The sequence below is a fragment of the Nannospalax galili genome, unplaced genomic scaffold (assembly GCF_000622305.1).
Source record: "Nannospalax galili isolate Female #2095 unplaced genomic scaffold, S.galili_v1.0 scaffold155, whole genome shotgun sequence".
Classification (NCBI taxonomy): Eukaryota; Metazoa; Chordata; class Mammalia; order Rodentia; family Spalacidae; genus Nannospalax; species Nannospalax galili.
In genome coordinates, this window is record NW_008339923.1 from 3,467,125 (window position 1) to 3,473,124 (window position 6,000).

The 6,000-nt window shown below is 37.4% G+C and overlaps 1 protein-coding gene across 3 annotated transcripts in view; it reads right to left on the bottom strand.

The window, feature by feature from the left end:
* Window positions 1-6,000, bottom strand: part of Akain1 (A-kinase anchor inhibitor 1) — a 67,582-nt gene that overhangs the window by 22,755 nt on the left and 38,827 nt on the right. Inside the window, exon 1 of one of the 3 annotated variants that reach the window (XM_029564285.1) lies at window positions 3,947-4,054. The exons of the other annotated variants lie outside the window; for them this stretch is intronic. The gene's annotated coding sequence lies outside the window, so the exon portion shown is untranslated. Of the gene's footprint in view, window positions 1-3,946; window positions 4,055-6,000 lie in introns of those variants that run through there. 3 annotated transcript variants of the gene reach the window in all.

Consider the following 6,000-nt stretch of genomic DNA (forward strand, 5'->3'; position numbering starts at 1 on the left):
TAGCACCTGGAACATCATCTCTTCTAATTATTCCCTTAGTTTTATTTTTGGGGGTTTTGTTTTTGTCTTTTTTATATAACCCAGGCTGGGGTTGGACTGTCACCTCAGGATCCTGAGACACGGGATTGTATGTATGTACCACCATGCCCAGGCCTCTTCTTATTCTTTTTATTGGATAAAATCTTGGCTAACACTGATCCTTCCAATTTATATATAAATTTGACCAGCCAAATATCAGATTTTAAAAACTCTTAAGACTTAAGTTGGAAATGACTCCAAAGATTCACTTGAGAAAAACTAGATTTTTTATATTTTTTAATATAAAAGAGCATTTTAGTCATTATCTTCAGAAACTATATATGATCCATGATTGGAAAAGGAGAGTGTACCAGACAGTGGCCAAAGAAGAGTGATTCAGTCTACACCTTTTCTGTTTTCTGGTCACTCAGAAATACAATGTTCTCACTGTGGTTATATTGCTGTTACCTCATGTTATTTTTACCCATGTATTTACCGTAGTCTACTTTCCCCCTTTATCCCATACTGATATGCCACAGCTCTGAGCCCTGACCAGAAAACTGACGTAAATACAGAATTCTGTGCCATGTTGTCTTCGGCATCGGCTATTTGGTATACTTCACAGTTCCTCATTACCACATCGTGTTTGTTGTTAAAGAAAATCCTATAATCATTATTTTTCATTCCCTCTGTCTTATTATTCTCTCTTAACAAGGACCTAAGCAACCTGTTCAAGTAACTCCACAATATTCAGGGATCAAGAACCAAACTGGTGGCTATTCCAGACTCATGTCTTACAAACTAACAAAGTGCATATATTATAACTTTTTTGAACTACTGATACTATTTTTTTCTTACAACCTAATCTCTAGGCTTTTCCTCTCCATGCATGCCCACGAGCATGCAAACATACAACAACTCAAGCAGACAAGGGCCCAGAGTAGAGCCAGAGAAATGGGTGGCCGGCCAACCCTAGACTAAGAACAATTAGAGACTGATTACTACTGGATGAGGGAGAGTATGCCTTACTTATGATCTCTAGATCGACTGACTAGACTCCAGGGGACGAATGTGTACTGAAGGACATCTGGGTATAAATGCTACTGAATAAGACTTAACATGTATGGCAGAATACATGAGTTCAGGGGGGTTGGGGGGACATGGATGGGGGGAGGAGGGTCTAAATTTGATTAAGAACTATTATATGAACTGTACAAAAGCTTGATAAAATTTTTTAAAAATATTTTCCCACATCCATTGAGATATATGTGTTATTTAATATTATTGAACTTGTTAGCATTGCAAAGTACACTTGAACAGCTTTCTAATGGTAACCCATCTTTCATTCTTTGTGTAAACCCACTCAGTTGTGATTTATGATGTTTTTAATGTATTTCTGGATTTCTTTACTAACATTTGGTTTGGAATTTTTCACCTGTGTATATGACTGAGTTTGGTTTGTAATTTTCCCCCTCATAATCCCTGAGAGATTTCAGCAGTCAAATTAGTGAGCTTCTGGAAATTCCCTCTCTTTTGCTTTTCTAGATAAGCAAAAACTTCTTCTTGTCCCCTGAATATTTGGAAGGACTCACTGCATATGGAGCCTGCTCTGTTGGGGCTTGGGTTGGGTTTCTGTTCTTAAGTCATTGCAGCATATGTCCATTGGTTAAAATGTCTACTAATTTGTTCATTTGTTCTAAACTTTATTTAAATTCCATGAAGTTTTCAAACTGTTCTTGACATTTCTTGAAATAACCACTGAGGGTTATTTTGAAATTTGTAGCATATAAAGTTAGGTAATTCTTCATGCCTGATATAGTAGGCTTCCTCTCTCTTCTTATATCAACCTGATCTGTTAAGAAATCCCACCTTCTAACTCCGATAATCATCAGTAAACTGACTCTACTGTTTTCACTATCTTCTGTTGTCACTTTCTTGTTTCTTTATACCTTCTTGGGATTATTCTTTCCTTTTTTCCCAAAGTTCTGAAGATAGATGCTGATTTCATTCATCTTCAGATTTTATTCTCTCTTAACATGAAAGTTTAAGGACATGCATTTTACTCTGAGTACTATTTTAGCTCTTCATCTTTAATTTAGACATAGTTTTTATTTATTATTTTTATGTGTATGAGTATATTGCCTGCATGTATGTCAGTGAACCCATGTCATGCAATGCCTTTAGAGGTCAGACAAGAATGTCAGATCCCCTGGAACAGGAGTTATGGGCGGTTGTTAGCTGCCAAGTGGGTGCTGGGATACGAGCACAGGTCCTCTGCAAGAACAGCCAGTAATCTTAACCACTGAGCCATCTCTCCAGCCCCTGACATAGAATATTTTTAAAGAGATTTTATTATAATTCATCTTTGACACACAGATTACTTAAAGAACTGCTTCTTAATTATTAGTGTGTGGTAATTTCACAATTCATTTTTTCTTTAATTTATACCCTCGTTTTGCTTTCATCACAAAAGAAAAGGTTTGATTTTAATGCACTGAAATGTTGATGGACCTTATGGCCCACCTTTTCAGTGTTTCATGTGTGCCAATATTCTGAAGGTCTGGGTAAGTCCCATTCATTAAATCTCTTTTGATATTTTCAATATTCGGAATCCTTACTAATTATTACTAGTATACTTGTGTTAATGACCCATATTGGGTTTGGCAAAATATCTATCACAGCTAGAAAGGAATTCCCTATTGTACTTGATTCACGGAATCATTCTAAGGCTCAAATTAAAAATAAACATGTATACATGTTAATATATAAAACGTTTTAACACAGCACCTACTACTTAACAAAATGTCACTAAATTTTAATAAAATTTTAATCTTTAAATAATAATTAAGGGAAGATTACTTATTATGAGGTTAACATGATTTCAACACTGCATATATTTTCTTTTACTGAGATAAGAGTCATAGAAGAGTCGAGGTGAAGAGCAAAAACATTTCTTTTGTGATTGTATATGGGCTTTCAAGGCCAAAGAGAGCAGTGATTTGGTAATCTAGGACTGTAGCTCAGGGCAGAATGTGCTGTTAGTGTGTGCAGGGTCCTGGGTTTGGCCCTCAGCACAACATAAAAAGGAAATAGCAATTTGTCCAAAGCCACTTTTTTGCATTGTATCAAGGGTTTAGATGCCCTCATTCTTGTGCCAGCGTCCTTTTCCCCACAGTAAAATATGAGTATCTGAGGACATTCGTGCACAGAATGAGTTTAGTTTCTAGAGGAAAAGACAATTGGAACTATGTTGGTGATGGGAAACATGAGTGAGAAGCCAAAAAAAAAAATTTTTTTTTGTCTTTTTGAGACAGGGTCTCCCTGTAGCCCCAGCTGTCCTGGAACTCACTATATAGACCAGGCTGGCCTTGAACTCACACAGATCCGCCTGCCTCTGCCTCCCAAGTGCTGGGATTAAAGGCATACGCCACTATGCCCGGCTAGAAGCCAAAGAAATTTTACAAATGTAATTTTTATTATTACATCAGAGACATGACATGGTGTTTCATTGTTGCTGCTGTTGAGTAGAGGGAATGATCAGATCAAGGTTCTAAATACATGATAAGCCAAGAATCATGGCTAAACCTATAATTCCAGCACTTGGGGGGCTGAGGCAGGAGGGTTTCTATAAGTTTGAGACCAGACTAGGCTGCATTAGGCCAGTGCCAGTCAAAGTTATATAGCGAGACCCTGTCTAAATAAATAAATGGTAGAAGGCACTGAAGTGAACCCTGGATAAATTGTACAGTTTAACTGTATCTTGAAAAGTGAGCCAGACTTAGGAGCAGCAAATAAAGTAAGAAATCAGAGAGGACTATGAACTGCATGATATATTTTAATTATAGAGTAATTGTGGTCAGAACCCCAACAGGACCCTCACAAAATATAAAACCCAAAGTAGACTGCATAGAACAGCATCCATGATTACCTTAGCTATAGGATCCCAGTTTATAATGAAGTACTTATGAAGCTAGGTGTATGCAAATGAAGAAAAGGGAGTTCTTTAAGGCTGGAGAGAGGCCTGGAGGAATGTGTACTGCAGAGCAAACAAAAAAATGTTATAACTGATGAGAACGAGTATGTATCAAAGCATCTAATTTGAAACTATGTACTCTAATGTCAAAGGCTCTCAAGTCTAGGTTCTTGAAGATAACAAATTTGTACTTTGATGGCCACACCACTTCACCTGGCCTATTTATCAACATCTTTTTTTAGGAAGGAGACTCAGAAATCAGGAACCCAGAGCTGGTGTATCTCACTCTCCAGTAATCCAGAGTTGAATTTGATGTTACATCAATTACTAAGGGTGTTGGGCTTCATTCAAAATTTAACATGTATTCCAAAGTCTTCTCATCAGAAAGATAAAAAAATAAATAAACATCATTGGGGAAAATTCTGTCTTGGCCCTTCCCAGGAGCAGAAGGCAGAGAATAAAAGGCAAAGCAATAAAAGGTCTGACCAGAAGAAAGAAGGGTCAAGGCTAGGGGATAGCCTCAGCTAGGCTGTAGAGTTTCTGGTTAGTTTGTGGCTCTCAGAATCTGGTACTGGTGGTAAGAACCACCTAGCGTTGAGAGTTTTAATGATGACTCAGTCTCTACTCACAGAGATGGTTAAACTGAGGTTAGAGTTCACGAATTTACATACTTCAGCCTAGGGAAATGGCTTAGTGAGTAAGAACGCTTGCTGGGCAAGCATAATGACCTGCATTCAGATCATCAGCACCCATGTGAAAAGCCAGCTGTGCTCATGCATGCTTATAACCACTATGCTAGAGCACAGAAACAAGAGGATTGCTGCATGTGCTGGCCACCAGCCTGGCCAGAAAATGGCAAGCTCAGGGTCAGTGAGAAACCTTTCCTCGAGGGAATAATGTCTATAGCAGTAGAAGAACCTGGCCTCTGCACACATGTATAGGCACACACAACCTGCACACACATGTATATACCCCCACACACATACACAAAGAGAAAATAAAAAACAAAAGAGTTCACCTACTTTGCCACAACAGGAAACTCTAGTGTAAGCTGAAGGAGGAGAGCTGGGCACCCTGTTACTTAATGGTCAGCTTTAGTCTGTACTCATAGCACATGAGTTCATGTAATTAATGGAGACAGCCAAGCGGATGATTCAAGCCCCAAAGTGCAAGGTTTACATTTTGCATCTAAGCAGTTAATTGCCAAATCTGCACTGTATTTTGGGAAATGGTAATCAAAAATTAACCTTTGAAAAGGTTTAAACCATTCATTTCAAATCTGATTACTTCATCTACAGCCTCTCCAGGTTGCAAGCCAGGCTATTATTTCCAGGGTTGCCCTTTTTAATCATAGCTAAATTTGTCAATGCACCAGTTCATGAACAATGTAAACATGAACAATGTAAAAATGCAAGGTTTTTTTTTTAGAGAAACAGCTTCTGTGATAACTCTTGAATCACTGGCAGAAATAAACCAAATGAAAAATGTTCAGATTCTACTTCATGGTGAAACAAGAGCTAAAAAGACCCTCATATTAATAGCTCTTAAATCCTGAAAATTTCCTTCCATGTATATGCTTTGAATTCCTCATAGGTTAAAGACATGCTGTCTGGCTGACAGCCTTCTATTAATCTCTCATCATCTTGATTAGAGATAACAACAATGAATTCAAACAGCTTTCAGGAAGAAAATGATCACAATTTCAAAAAGAAAAATGTCACTTATCTCATTTGTGGTGCCTAGGAAATGTAAGTGTAGATAGATAGGGAGATAGAAAGATAGATGATAGATAGGTAGGTAGATAGGTAGACAGATGATAGATAGATGATAGATAGATAGATAGATAGATAGATATAGTAGATAGATAGATGATAGATAGATAATAGATGGTAGATAAGATAGATAGATAGATAGATAGATGATAGATAGACAGATAGATAGGTAATAGATGATAGATAGATAGATAGATAGATAGATTGATGATGATAGATAGATAGATAGATGATAGA